We start from the raw sequence: 15,479 nt of genomic DNA, 5'->3' as shown, positions 1-15,479 counted from the left end.
TCGCATTTGTGCGCTAGGTAATCGCCGCGAATGCGAGCAGACGGAGACGTTCCAAGCGAAGGTCTCGCTGCGCCTAAAATGAATTTCCGTCCAAACGGTTTGCTGGAAAAGGGCTGTCGTTAGGGCTTCTTGTTGCCTCTGTAAGCCCAACGGCGATAATAGTTACAAAAATTACAGCCCCATGCTTGTGCGTCCTAATGTCTTTCTATTGTTTTGTGTGTGTTTATTTAGGAGTTCTGCGGTTGCTTTTTTTTTCGCTTGCTTCACGAAAGTGAAATAAATATATTTACTTTTTCCCTAACGCTATGAATTACTTCACAAGTTTCGCATAGCCCCTTAAAACATTGAATGCCCATGATTTTAGTCATGCGCTCAAGGGCCTTTCAAACTCATTGAAGACAGCAGTGATGCTTGTAATGCTTAAGGTAATGTAATATACCCATTTTCTAAGTGTAGATCATAGAGATTTTTTAAATTTGTGCTCAAGAGACATGCCTGAAGTGGCAGCACTGGCTCCAGATGTTCGCAGCTGTCGGTAGCTGTCTTCTGCGTTCATTTATTTATTTATTTATTTATTTATTTATTTATTTCAATATCTTCAGAACCCGAAAGGGGTTAAGAGGGGGTGGGTACAAAGCAAGAAGAAATACATATACAAAACTCCATAGTGCAGGTTTGTTAAAGGTGCACTGAAGAGGAATCTGAATTTGTCTTTTTGCCGCGGGAACTCGATGTACACGTTTCGAGCTTTCTTAGAAACTTCGATATATTGCCCTGTGTGGCCGATTTCCGTAATTAAATCGAATTAACGTCCGGCTCCCACCTTTTTTTTTTCATTCTCCCGCGTACGGTGGGCGGTGTCGACTAACGCGTGGAGCGCCTTTCACCCAGTCCCGTGGCGGCTTGCCGCTCTGCCATCGGCGGAGTAATACGTTGTAGTCCGTAGTAGCAAATAGTCCGCGCGTATTTTTATTTCCGCGGGCTTATTTTGCGGCTATATTATCTGCGAATGAAACTATTTATTCATGGAAACCTAAAAAACAACATAAAGCGAAAGCAAAGCCTCCACGGAGCTGGCTGAAAGGCACTTCACGCGTTGGTCGACTCCGCCCACCGTACGAGGAGAATTCAAAAAATAAAATCGGGAGCCGGACGTTAATTCGATTTAATTAGGGAAATCGGCCACAGAGGGCAATAAGTCGCAGTTTCTAAGAATGCTAGGAACGTGTAGATCGAGTTCCCGCGGCAAAAAGACAAGTTCAGAATCCTCTTCAGTGCACCTTTAATAACTCATAATGGTGCTGTTACAAACGCTAGTCAATACATGCTGCCTTGAATGATGGTACAACCACAATTCAGGCAAGGGTGTAGGGAAGGTGGTTCCACTCTGTGAAAGTTTTTTGACAGAAATAAGTTGAACAAAGCATTGGTACACGTCAACAGGGAATGACGACCTTAAACCGGTGGTCAATGCGAGACGATACGTATCAAGGCTGGACAACAAGTAAAAAAAAGGAAATTTTGTGCAACATGGACACGCGAGAAATTTTTTTTTACGGAGAAGTAAACCTGGCAGTCTAAGATTTTATTTCATTAAGAAGGCGCCAGCTGTAAGATGACAGTTGGAGGTGATTAAACGAGCGAATCGGTTTTGTACAGATTCAGTGAGGTCAGGTCAGTTAAGGTATGTGGAGCTGTTTCCCATATTGCCGATGCGTATTCCAGTTTAGGGCTTACTAGAGTCTGATACAGTATTACTTTGAGATTTAAAGGTGCTTGAGAGGAGTTACGACGCAAATAGCCGAGAGTACGATTTGTGTTGGTAGTAATGAAGTCGATATGTATGTTCCACTACAAGTTAATAGTAATAGGAACACCGAGATATTTGTATGAAAAGACTTGCTCCAGTTTATCACTCTTAATATTGGAGCGGGAACAATCAGGAGGGATAGAATGGCGCAAGAATCTGATACTCTTACGTTTGCTCGTGTTTAGAGTCATTAACCATTTATCGCACCAATTAAAGATACTCTTAAGGTCAGATTGAAGAAGACAGCAATCGTTTGGGCTTGTTATTTCTCGGTGCAGAACACAGTCATCAGCAAATAATCTAATAGGGCAGTTAATACCATCAGGAAGATCAATGATATACATAAGAAACAATAAAAAACCTTAAACAGAACCTTTCGGTACGCCGGATGCTACGGTGCAAGATGGTGAGGTGCAATAGTTAGCTTAGACAAACTGAGAGCGGTTAGTTAGGGAGCATTCGATCCACCTTAAGATGTTAGATCGGTGTACAATGTGCTAATTACAAGGAGCAGCAGTTGATTGGGAACTTTAGCGAAGGCTTTAGCGAAATCTAAAAACACACAGTCAATTATCCGCTGTCTAAGGCATATAGGCAATGCTGTGAGTGCAAGACAAAAGCTGCGTTTCGCGGGAGAAGAATTTACGTAAACTGCTGGAATAGACTGAAGAATGAGTTAGTTTGCAGTATTGGTGTGTAGCTAAGAGGAGATTGACTGTTACCTGTTTTGAAGATGGGAACCACCTTTCCCACTTTACATTCCAATGACAATGTAGCAGACTGAATAGACTGGATTAAAAATGTGTGCCAGAAAAATAGATGAATACGCTTCTATGCTTTTAGAAATTTCGAGTTGATTTCATCAATGCTGCCGCACGAAGATCATTTCAATTTATTATTTGAATTCATGATCCCGACAGAACTAATCGCAACAGGGTCCGTCGGAAAAGAAATTACCGTTACACACATATGGCATCGAACCTGAAGGTGACCGCGAAAAAGATGACGAAAACTCATTTAACTAGGTGCAACATTTATGGAAGCTCATGATGCGATCATTTAGATCCCTAACAGATATAACGTCTTTTGTGGCAGGTTTAACGTCTTTAACTGGAGAGAAATGACGGCGACGGAAAGTTTGCTTGGCTTCTCTAACAGCAGTGAGATAAGAGGACAAGGAATCTCGATGTGCGCCCCAACGAGCAGGCATGTTGGTGCGTTTTGCTGAGCGAAAAAGCCGCTTCTTCTTATTGAGTGCCCTTTTAGTGTGAAAGCAGTACACTTCACGAGGTCTAACCGGCTCTCCGAGTTTGTGTGAAGCTTGACCTTGAAGGTGACATTGGCAAAACCTAGCATAGCAACAGCCCATGCAGAAATAAAGTGAATGTTGCAGGCAGTGGATTTCGAAGCCGCTGCAGCGCTAACAGATCAGCTTCGCTGGCCACTGCACGACAGCACTATGCTGTCGCCGCAGCTAGTCACGCCTCGTGTTAAACTGCAATGCACTCTCGCGCCGTGCATTGCACATCGTCTTCTTCATCAACTTCCTCCTGAGGCACGAACAGATCAGGTCAGCCTAGCCTCGATCAGAGCTTAACCTGAGTCTAATACCGTCGCCAGACGAGGCGACAACCCACAAAAGCAAAACCATGAGCCAACCAGGCTAAACGCATACTTTCGCACGTCCACTCGGTTTAGCTACGTTAAGACCCTACCATTTTTTTAAGGCGACTGTGAACCATGGTGAGCGTGGTTTGGCTGAGATTACCTGTAGTGGTATATACTTGCTGGTTAGATAGGCAACTTTATTTCTGAATATATTCCAGTTCTGTTTCACCCAACGCTCAAAGAAGTCATGTATGAAATCACCAACAAGCAACTCGAGTTCTTTATTTACAGCAAAATAGTCGCCTTTTCCGGAGTTTCTGTTGGCCTTAGGTGTAGAAACTAGATGTGTCATGCGGCTTTGAAGCGTAAAGTGCAGAAAGCAATGGTCGTTCAGACCAGGGAAACAGGTTAAGGAATTTACAAGGGAAGCTTAGGCTTTATGTGGTTTAACGTCCCAAAGCGACTCAGGCTACAATGGGCGCCGTAGTGGAAGGCTCCGGAAATTTCGACCACCTGGGGTTCTTTAATGTGCGCTGACATCGCACAGCACAGTACAAGAGGAGGAGTTGCGTTAAGAATAAAGTCTATATATAGCGTGTTGGCTGAGGTAGATACAATTCTCGTAGGTTGAGTTACAAGCTGTTTAGAGTTAAAATCTAAGCATAAATAAATGAAGGCCGAGCTGTCACCTGATGCGTCACTGAAAACAGGACCTGGTCTAGGCCAATTTATTTTTGGAAAACTGAAATCGCCTAATAGGAACAATGAATACGATGCGTAACTTATGACTAACATGTTCAAAGCGTCGTGCAGCTGATTAAAAAAAGCAAATGCTCCATTTCGTGGGTGCATGGTAACACGCACACAACAGCATTCGTAGGTGTCCTAGCTTCGCACAGACACACAAAAGTACTAGAGTAGAGGTTACAGGATTATTATTTGACACTAAGCTGCTGGCTACAGAGATAATGAAACCCCCTCCAGCTTTTACGTCCTGATCGCGACAATAAAAGTTGTCGGTCGTCGCAATCGCCAAGCTTTGCTCACAGCTGGGTTTCGGTCAGCAAGACATTAGCTTTCTTCATTAACCGTCAACGGAGAAGAGAAAGCATCGCGCTTTTTGAGGGTATAATTCTGACGTTAAAAACTAAAAATTATAAACCACCATGACTGGAATTTCGCGAAACGCTAGTTGTGATAAAAGCGTGCCTGTGCTAGCGAGCTCAAAATGAAGAAAATTATCAGCTGCGTTTCGGACGCTCTCAAATTCAAATTTGCATACGCTGTCTGCAGAATGGAGAGCAAACATAACATTTTTTTTATTTGTGCATAGCTTGTTGTAGCGCACTGAAAATTGTTGCCCACTGCCTTTTCCAATGACACTTCTTTCCGCAGCAAACTTGTTGCCCTGGAAAGATCTTCATTTAGAGATACTTTAGAGTCCTCGAATTCTTGCTTGAAAAATAATACAGCGTCTCGAAACTTCGATATACCAAAAACTTCACGATAATGGGTCTGCACTTCCGAGGAGAAAATACGCCTAGCCTATGGGCACTTCTATTCATATTTAGGTTCAAAGTAGAGTTTAGTGCGGTGCAAATTTTGCCTTCAGATTAAGCCTCAGTTTCGGGCAGATTATGAGAGATCTCGAAAGATATCAAACTTTCCCGGCGAGAGCAATCTTAGAGTTCGTCCAGTCGCTTCGTGAAGGCTGCCACTTCTTGGCTTTGGTTTTCGCCTGCTCCACATGGCTGTAAATTATATTCAACTAAACGGAACCTGCTGTCAATGTTGGCGATTTGTTGCTGAAGTGAAGCCTGTACATCCGTTAATTCGTTTAATGAAGCTGTGAGCCAGGCATGCCTGGCGTCCATTTTCATGTGCAAGGATTTAACAAGCTCGAGGAGCTCATTGTATTTCTTTCCCATTTCGTCCCTCGTAAGCCCAGGATTCAGCTCAATGTCACAAGACAAAGCAGCAGTCTGACAACGTGAATACATTTAGACAAGAAAAACAGAACTTATGGACATGTAATTAACAGCAAGCAAACAGAGATCGACTTCGCCCAACGACGGGAAGATCAGAACGCACCTGTGCCAAATATTATTAGTGGTTTATTGAGAAACAACATACAAAGGAAGGAGAGGATGTTTCCTGGCCGCGACATCTGCCTTAGTATCCAGAAGCCTCCGAGCTGCAGCCAGCGGAAATAAAAAGGATAGAGAGAGAACAGTGAAGGGGAAGAGAAAGAGAGAGCGCCAGTGAGGAAGGACAGAGGATAGAATACTATACTCAAACTGAATAAAAGCAGTGCAGTGCCGGCCGTGACAGTCTATTTCGGAGAGTGCACAGTGAGCCCACCCGCATGTGTCCACGGAACTGAGTTCTTCGCGCGCGAACATGTTAGCAGAGTGTTCACACGTGTAGAGTTTTTCACCGCGCACCGGAAATGTCCGGGCAGGCGCGCCGTGAACTGGCAGAGACCGCTGCTGCGAAAGCACTGAAAGTGCGACGGCCCCGCGCACGTACGGAATAAAAACATGTGCGCGGTACTCTGCACACACATGTCGCTCAGGTCCCCCGGAAAGATGGGGTGGATCGCCGCAGGTTCTAGCCAGTGAGAGGGCCTGCTGCTTCTAAGTAAAGTCGGCGACCGTCCGAACCCTCCGGGAAGAGCGCGCTGGCGGCGAGGAGCGCGGCCTGCATGCTGGCAGTGATGGGTGGCAGCGGCCCCATGCTGCGTGAGACATGGGGGGTCCCTTGCTGCCGCTGCTTTGATTGCCGCGAGGTGCGACGGACTATCTGCGCGTAGGTGCGCGCACGATGAGGTTCTTTAATAAGGGAGTAATTACTTCTTTAATAAGGGAGTAATTTGCGCTGCTGCTGTTGCGTACCCAAGACGCCGTCTCGGCGTGGACCACGGCCCGCACTGCCAGTCTATACAGAGGCACCGTGGATGTGGATAAAAGTGTTGCCACGTCGCGCACGCGCTGCCATTGTGGGCAGGTAGATTCCGTGGCCACGTGGCGTCCTCCGCAGTTAATACAACGCGGTTTCCTGCTCTCGCATGCAGCCGGGCCGTACGAGCCTCCACAGTGGGTACAGAGAGCGGGGACGGGGCAAGCCGCGGAAGCATGACCCAGGCCGGCGCAGCTCCTGCACTGCATGGGCCGCGACCGGCATGGCCTGACAGTCATGTCACAGCCACAAAAAACGTTGTCGTAGCTCTCCCCGAGAGCGACGCCGACACCATCGGCACCTCGGTCTCCACCGCAGCGAGCAGCTGGTCCGCGGTGCGCTGGGCGTCCACGCCGAAGACAAGTCGCGTGGACTGGCCGCGCGGGACACGATCCTTGCCACCCACCTCAATGCCGCAGTTGTCAGAGGTGGCGCGAGCAGCTCGCGGAAGGAGTTCACGCAGCCCGCATCCATGGCCACCGTGTTTCGTTACGTGTGGGCCGCCAGGACGCCCGGCCGCGGTCTTAAGCTCCTCCGCTAGCATCTCGCTCCTGGGTGAAGCAGGAGCTCCGGTCAGCAGGCCGGAACAGCGTCGTGCCTACCACGGTTTGTCAAGCACCCACAGAACGAGGATGGCGGTTTTTGCATCGTCGCTGTACTTCTATGCCCACTCGAGGGCCGCACGGCCTGTCAGACCGTTAAATAGTGCTCAGGTGATGCATTTGTCGATGGCGTTTATTTGGGGCTGGTCAGCAAAGTCGAGGGAGCATCGAAGAAGGTTCCCGATTCGAGGAAGAGGGTTAAGTTGCCCGTGGACAAAAACTTCCAGTGCATCCGTGGAAGTTCGATCTGATGCGCCTATCTGATGATACACTACATACGGTAAAACTGACAAAAGAAAGTTCAGCGCGCCCTGAACAGCCACGCCTTTTGCTATGCTGTTAGTATATGCTAATGATTTGCCTTCTGCTCCATTCGTACGTGCGGCGATCACGTAGGACGGGAGACGTCATCAGAGAGATTTAGCGCAGCGGTGACGTACTAGCGTAGACGCATAAGCACCGTGCGCATCCAGCTCCGGATAGGGACCCCAACTCCGGAGCGACACTCGCGCCTCTACTTATTAGCTTGCTCGTCGTCAGAAGTAAGCTCCTCATAATCTTTCTACTTTACACATTCGTTCGTCGTTGTCAAAGAACTTTAAGGGGCTGTTTTATTGTTCCACGTGTTCTTTCGAACAAAACAATGTAATAAGCCAGAATAATACCCTAGTTTCCTTTGCCGTGTATCGTTTGGCATCGGCCTATGGCAGACGGCGCCGCTACTAAATTCCCATCTTCAGTGACAAGTTTCTTCACCTTGAAATAAACTTATCACGCCATTCACCAGCCGAAACCCCGCTGAGCTCTCACGGTTCCGTTCGCTTCCGTTCGCTTATCATGGTATTTGAGAACTGCTTTTCGTGCAGAGCTTCCTAGGCTGCCTATAGTTTTTACGACTGTATTAGTGAGCTAACGTAGCGCACGTGGCAACACGTCGGTCTCCACGAGAAGTTTTTTGCGATCTGGAGGTTGTTCATCTGGCGATAACATGTTGTCACAACCTCAAGCGAAAACTACTCCTTTGGCTCAGCCCACCATCATGAAGAGGAAGTTGCGCTTAATCACCAAATCGTCGAGCAGGTAGTTATTGCAGACATGCGTCCGCGTAGTCGGAAGAAAAAAAAAGACGATGCTCCCGAAGTGAAAGCAGCACTGCCCACCAATGTCTACCCACAGGTTACACGGTGCCGCCGGCACAAAATATAGTAGCCCGAGCACCCATCATCACAAGTGTACTTTATCAAGCACACGCTGCTGCTGTCGTAGCAGAAAACAGTGCGACGGCCGTGCGGCCAAGGTAGTTTCGCAGTTTTCAAGCAAAGTACACACACGAACCGCGATCAAAATCGCTAATATTTACGTTGCAGAAACAACGTCGTGGGCTCGCACTGGTATAGCCATCACTGCAACCATCGCTACGAATGCAACCAGCTGCACAATGCCAAGTTAATTTCAGCATTCTGAAAACACGGCGTGCGTAGGGAACTTTTGGCAGGGGCACATTTCGCTGACTTGACGGAAAAGCGCTCGCTCCGATCGTTAGCACTCTCACCACGCGGGTAACTGTCATTGTGCTGTGCAGCTTATGCCCGCACAGGAAATTAACTCTGTGTACCTGTTACTCGGCACTGTTCGTGATGATCCTCGCCGGAATTATGAATGCTTGTGACAATCATAAGCGACTCCAAATAAACGCTTTGTGACACCGCCGACACGGCCACCGTGCAGGCCTTGTGTCGGTTTGAAGACCACTCTGTCAACTTTATCAACGTAGATGATTACAGAACTCAATTTTGTGGAACTGTCGCTCAACGCTGTCGCACGCGGCCAAGTTCGCAGTCGCTCTGAACACTCCTAAAAGCAACATGCGGCCAATATAACACGTTTCGCGGCATAGCCCTACCATCTAGGCCTCGCTGGGACCCAGTTGGATCCACGGACAGTCATCTTGTCCCTGCAAAAAGTGAGTAGGAGGGGCCTGAAGCGTCACATATTCAAGCAGAAAATAGCTTGAATCCAGTCGCCGCCCAGACCCGCACGCCTGCATAGAATTTGAAGTTGGCATGCGCCCTATTCGAACTCCGCGCCAAGTATTGGAAAACTATTCGAAAACTATAATAAAACTTGAGAATGTATTCCATTGGTTTCGAATAATTCTGAGCATGCACTATTTGATTCGTTCAGTGAACTGTATAGAGGTATATGCGGTGTCCTATTAAAAAATTTGGATTATTCGCACACCCCTATTTAGTAAGGTTGGATGCACCGCATGTGAGTGGTGTCGAGTAGAAAATCAGCACGAGAGACCGAAGGCTACCCTCAATCACTGCCAACGCTCACTTCGTCACTCGGTTTAACAGCGCTAGCGCTGTCAGCAGGTGTCCAAGGCCACGCAGTTGACTCGACTCGGCGCGCGAAAAGTGATCGACAAGTCCGTCAGGAGAAGCGCCACTAGCAGGGGTGCGGCGCGCCGTTTGATATATGGAACGACCGGCGACGAAACAGGAAAACACAACTTTCCTATACTTGTACACAGGACTTTCAAGGATGTAATCTGTGTGTTCGATATAGTCAAAAATTCCGTATATCCCGGCTCGGCTGTATTGACAGCGAAGGACATTCTGTTCTGGCCTCTGCAGGTCGTCGTTTCGAAGAGGGCACTTTTTTGGTGCTCTGTACACGATCGCAGGTAGAATGCTGCAGCATTAGGTGTACACTAAGGACATCCTTAAAACGTCAACTGGCCTGTTTGCAACGCACTACACTGGACCTAAGCTGGAATTAAGCATATTTCCTTGCAGCTTTATTTTATAAGAAAGGTTGGCAAATATTTTAACTGAAGTTCACTTTTATTTGCCAGTGCAGAGACCTATGCCATGGCGGTAACGTAGCCTGTATCACAGCAAAGTTCTGTTGCTTTAAATGCTGTTGCGGAGTATCCGTCAAAGAAAAAAAAACCGTCGCGTCAACTTTTCAGAAGATGTGAGCGGGTGGGGCACCACTGCGCGCTGCATTCGAAAATTCCTCCGGTAGTGAGAGTGGCGCAGTTTGCGGCTGCGAAACACTGCTTGGGGGGATACAGGCTATATTTCAGGTGGGTTGTTTATGTCACACAGATGCTTACTTAAAAATAATTACAATAATCGATGCACAGGAACGGGAGTTATTCAGTGAAGAAATTTCAAAATACAAGCAAACAAAACTCTGCCCTCAACTCGATTTTGGCGGGGCTTCCCACTCCTATTTCGCTCTCCCAATGACGGCACCTGGCGCAACCAATCAAAACAGCCAGCCAGAGCACGTCGCGGAAGTTTGTACTCCATGGTTGCCTGCTCTCTCTAACTCGTTCTTGCTGAGACTAGCAGCGTCGTTTCCATGCCAGAGCGTCCCTGGTGGTGTATTTTTATTTTACTTGCTTTGCAGGGCTTTTATCTAAAACAAACAAGTTGTTTTTATTGATCTAATATAAAACGCAGACAGGTGACAAAATGTGTCTCTATTTATTCACACAATTTGAAGTATATTTACTGTTTGTCCGATCATCAAGCTCGCGCCAGGTGATGTCATATCCGCTGCTAAAAACCCGCCACTGTGTGGCGACACCATCAGAGTGATGAAGTTGTTTTTGGGAGCACATTAAAATATTAAAAAACGGAATATAGGTGGTATTATCGACGCTAATAGCACCATTATAACTCACTGTATGCAATCAACAGGCAAAACAGTTGACTAAAATCGTTTTCTGGGCCCCTTTAAGCCACGAATTGAAAAAATTCCTGCAATCCTGTGAGTGGGACGAAAGCGTTTCGTTGCATCAAATGGACTTCGCCTCCGATTTTAGTTCCATTGGTACCCCCTAATGTTCAGTATACAACTTCTCGACTGTTCGTCTTATAGGCGCGCCTCCTGAGCCCAAAGCCTGCGTTCATTATCTCAGGAGCTCCAAAAGAAGTCTTCGAATGTGCGGGCGTCAGCGGCTTTCATGAGCCATAGCCGTTAGCGCGCTTTCGCAGGGGCGTTCTGCCTTTCCGGGTCTGCCGTTACTATAGGCGTCCCAAGTTGTGTATGGAAGCGCGAACGGCGCCTGCCTCTTTAGCGGGAGTCATTTTGTCAAGGATGCACACAATGCCAATCACTCAAGCGTCGAGTTTAAGTTTGTACCCGGAACGCTTCAGGGGAGTCTGCATTTTGCAAGCGCTCATTGCGGGAGGAAATAAAGAGGCAACTTTCCGCCTGGCGGTCACAGAGGCGGTTGCATTAACTGGTTCGTTTTTCTTGTATCGTTCTGGAGGCCTTTCTAACCGCTTTCAACGCCTCGTCGCTTTCTGGCAGGAAGGGGTAAAGTATGTGGTAGGTTTGCCGCTGATAATCTTTCTTTCTGTGCGTCTTCTTTTTTCCTTTATTTTTTGTTGCTTTTCATAAGCGAGAGTCAGGTATAGAGAAAGTAAAAATAGCAACAGTGGCGTATTTCGCAATTCAGGTAGCGCTGCATAGAAAGGACCAAGGGCAAAGGAATAAACACAACACTTTTGGCCCTTGGGTCTTTCCTTTTCGTAAGTGCTAACTGCAGTTATGAAGTCAGCCAAGCATCCCGATTCACTTGTTTGTGTTTCGCAGATGGGATCACATGACCACACTAGAAAAGAAACCGTTGGTAGACGGGTTTGGAGAGATTATTTAGAAATGTGAAAACGGAGGAATGCGCCAAGATTATATGTCCAGAGAGACAAGGCATGGGAGAGGGTGGTTCAGCCCCGGCACGCTCCGCTACGCCGGTGCGGGGGTGGGGTGGAGAGGGCGAGGCACTGACTCTCGTTACATGGAACACACTGTGGAAATATGCCACTACGTCTTCATTTTCTGTTACCTTGCTGCAATGTGAAGGAAAGCCACGGCAGCAGGGGAGAACTAAGTCTACTTCATCCATGAGGCAAGGTGAGTCCCAGGTCACCTCTGAAAGATATCGCCAGGCCCTTGTGGCGCCCGGAGCTATAGACAAGCGTCAGGCCGTGACGTCACGGAGATGCGGCGACGCTGGAGGCAGCAGTGACTTTCGTTGTGTAGGCAAAAGCCGGTACCGTGTGCCTTGGGTATGCTACGCTTGAGCGTTTTTGAGCGTATTTGGCAATATTCCGGCGAGCTGCGGTGCGGGTGGTTAAACCGCAATGCTGAAGAAAGGCAGCAGCACAAGTTTCCACAAGTTTATCGCATTTAGATATGGGCCAAAGCAATGCACAGCAGCAGTGGAGCGGGAAAAGTTGGGGGACAGGTCGGCTGCGCGGCCAGTATTTCATTTCTGCATCAAAATATGATAGTTTTCGTATCTTAATCTGCATGTTTGGTCTTCAGTCGCGCGGCGAACAGCTTGTTAGCGTTCTGTCGGGCTCCCATTATGAGAAGTCTGGACGCGACATTATATGCGGGTGTGACCGTAAATTGAATGCAGGGGATCGTTTTCAGGTGGCAATCAACCGGACTACGTCCCGGACATCTCTTCGCGCTAAAAAAGAAAAAAAAAAGCAGCTGCTGCCAGTCGCCTTCAGCATTCATCGGGCCACTAAGCGCGACGTTCGAAGCAGCACTGTAGTCCGGTAGTATTAATATATGACGCATAGTTTTTTCTCTATTTTCGCTTCCACGAGCTTCAACATGTACGTTTCTTCACCATCTATCCTAGAAAACGATTAAACGTCGCTAAGGTATCGGCAAAATCATGCAGTTTTATTTCCCATATTACCTGAATTTTACAATTGCTGGTCAATCAGAACCTGGCGAAAACAGCAAATACCGGACCAAAAACCAGTTATCAAGCAGAATAAGGCTTGCAAGCAGAATGACTTAAAATATTTAGCTCTGCAGAGCGAACGTAACTTCGTTGTAGCTCGAGGTAAACTTCTGTCCATTCGCCTGTGCACCACTCTTAAAGCCAAGCGAATAAAAAAACGTTTTTTCACACATTACCAGTGAAGATCGCATTTGCATTACTCATTCAAAGTAACTGCATGGCTTAAGTGTCCAGTAGTGTACGGCGTTCGCGGCACTGAAGTGGCTGGACGAGAGCAGGCACATCACAAAGGTCCGTCATTGGAAAAAGTTGCCTCGCGTCGTGCATCCCGTCGTCCTCCTTCCTGCAATTAGCTATCGGGTATGCTGTATCGCCCTATATGTTGAGACTGCAGACCTCTATACCTCGTGCTTTCTCGGTTTCATTTAATAAGTCAACCTAGTCGACCGCCGTAGCCGCGCCGTTGCTGCCAAATATAGGAGCGCAGAAGGAAGACTATGCAGCGCTTCGCCATATAATTCCGTCTGGCGAACAGGTTGAAAAAGTGCTGAACTTCTCTCCGGTCACCAACAGAAACGTATCTAACCACAAGCGACGCGCACGCTTTGAAATATGTGCGTACGCGAGTTGGTTTCGAAGGCAGCATCGCTTGGCGCGGAGTGGTCATGCTACGTTTTTGCCTACACCCCGCGCCGCTGCCGACCGCAGCGCCACCTTTGTTTAGACCGGAGCCCAAGCGAATGAATGTAAGGTAGAGAATGGCCAATTCCGCACATATGGGCACGTAGGTGCAACCTAGGCGAAATACTAGTATACTTGCGCGGGAGAGATCTGTAATACTATCGCATCGTACTCTTAAGGGTAGGTTAAACGTTATGTGATGGTGAAAGAAAGAACAGTGTCCGTGCCTGCGAAGTGATACGCACAGAGGACCCCAGGCCACTGTGGAACCAATTACATCATCTCGCGTCACACCCTAAAGGCGGAGCTTAAGCGTCCCGTTTCTGCTACAGGTGATGCACCGTCCGTTCGTCTAAATATATCCCTACCAAATCCTGCAAGCCATTGGCTTTGCTGCATGCATGTCGATTCAATACTACAGTGACTTGAACAAATAAATAGCAGCGCAAGGAGACAAGGACAAGAAGAGACAACAAGGACGGCGCTGAACTTCCAACTTTTATTTCCAACGAATCGTGCGAACATATATGCACTCTGAACAATCCGGCGTCATCGTCAGTGCATGCGCAGATATGTCAGCTCTTTATCAGAAAGAGTGATAGAAGCGGAGTTAACACATGCTTCTCCCCGATTATAAATCAACTCTGATTCAATGATTTCGCGCGTTACACGTTGATTATTCTTTTTTCTAATGACGGTGCTAGCAAGGTCTGGGGAACATTCTTCACACGTAAGACAGTGGGCGGCCAGAAGTCCTTCAAAATCTTTTCCTTTAAGGGCATTATCTACATTTTTGGCATGTTCCCTCAACCTGTCATTCACGCATCTCCCAGTTTGCCCGACATAAGTTTTGCCACAGATTAACGGAATTTCGTATACCACGCCTTCTGCGCATTCTGTGGGATAACTTTTAAACTATACGGGTTCGCTATTATTTTTACAACAGTGAAGAAACAACTACATTCTTTTAGGAGAACAAAACAGGATTATATTCTGAACTGAGATACATAGTACGTCCGAACTGGACGGAATACAGTGAGCTTCTCCTTGGGCGGTTGGGCCGAGCACTCGACGCTTGGCCGCTGGCTTCCCCCTTTCCATCTTATGGTCGGCGACTCGACGCTTGGAAGCAGTGTTCTTTCCCGGTTGGGGTCGGCGCGCAAGCCTCTTCAGCACCGGGCCCCCCTGGGGTGGAGCCGCGGCCTTACAATTTATGGCCGCGCCTGTCACAGTCAAGTGGCGTTGAGGGGAATTCTTCCAGGACCGCATTTTCGTTTCTCCGTGTAACAGGATACGTTGTTTTTGTCGTCGAAGCCCCACTTCGGCTCCGCGCCTTCTCGGAATGCTGCAGTTTGGCTGCAAACACGGACATGCTACCGTAGCTGCGCCTGGCTTTCTCGTCCGGTTCCACTACATCCTCCCCCCCAAATGAGTATACTCATTTTACTTTAGTCTCTAGAGGGTAGAGAAGTTGCACTGGTCGCCGTAACTTCATTCCGGATGGCATCTTTATTTCGCAAGAACGCACGTGGCCATCTCGCCCTTTGAATAGTTCCACGACGCGAGCTGTGCGCCACATATGTTTTGGTGCATTATCGTCCTGGACAATGACGATGTCGTCCACTTGCAGAGTGTTGGCTGGACTTGCTGCCGATGTGTGAGCTGACCGTAGATGCAGCAAGTACTCTCTTCGCCATCGCTTCCAAAACAAGTTGACGATAGATTGCCGGTATCTGAAGCGACGAGTAATGTCCGAAGCAGTGGCTGAAGGAACACGGGTCACGTGTGCTGCAGGGGGGGCTGTCAGCCTCCTGCCAGTCAGCAAATGGGACGGCGTTAAAACAGATGGCTCACCAGGTTCATTAGTGCTGTACGTTAGTGGTCGAGAGTTAATGGTGGCTTCCACATCGGTCAGTACAGTGGCAAGCTCTTCAAAGGAGAGGCTTTGACGACCGAGGATTTTCCGTAGGGCGACTTTTACGGATTTTACCATACGTTCCCACCAGCCTCCCCACCACGCTGCTCTTTCAATTAT

The sequence above is a fragment of the Amblyomma mixtum genome, chromosome 3 (assembly GCF_055824585.1).
Source record: "Amblyomma mixtum isolate Tamu chromosome 3, ASM5582458v1, whole genome shotgun sequence".
Lineage (NCBI taxonomy): Eukaryota > Metazoa > Arthropoda > Arachnida > Ixodida > Ixodidae > Amblyomma > Amblyomma mixtum.
The sequence above is the reverse complement of the archived record's forward strand: the minus strand, read 5'-3'. Positions refer to the sequence as shown.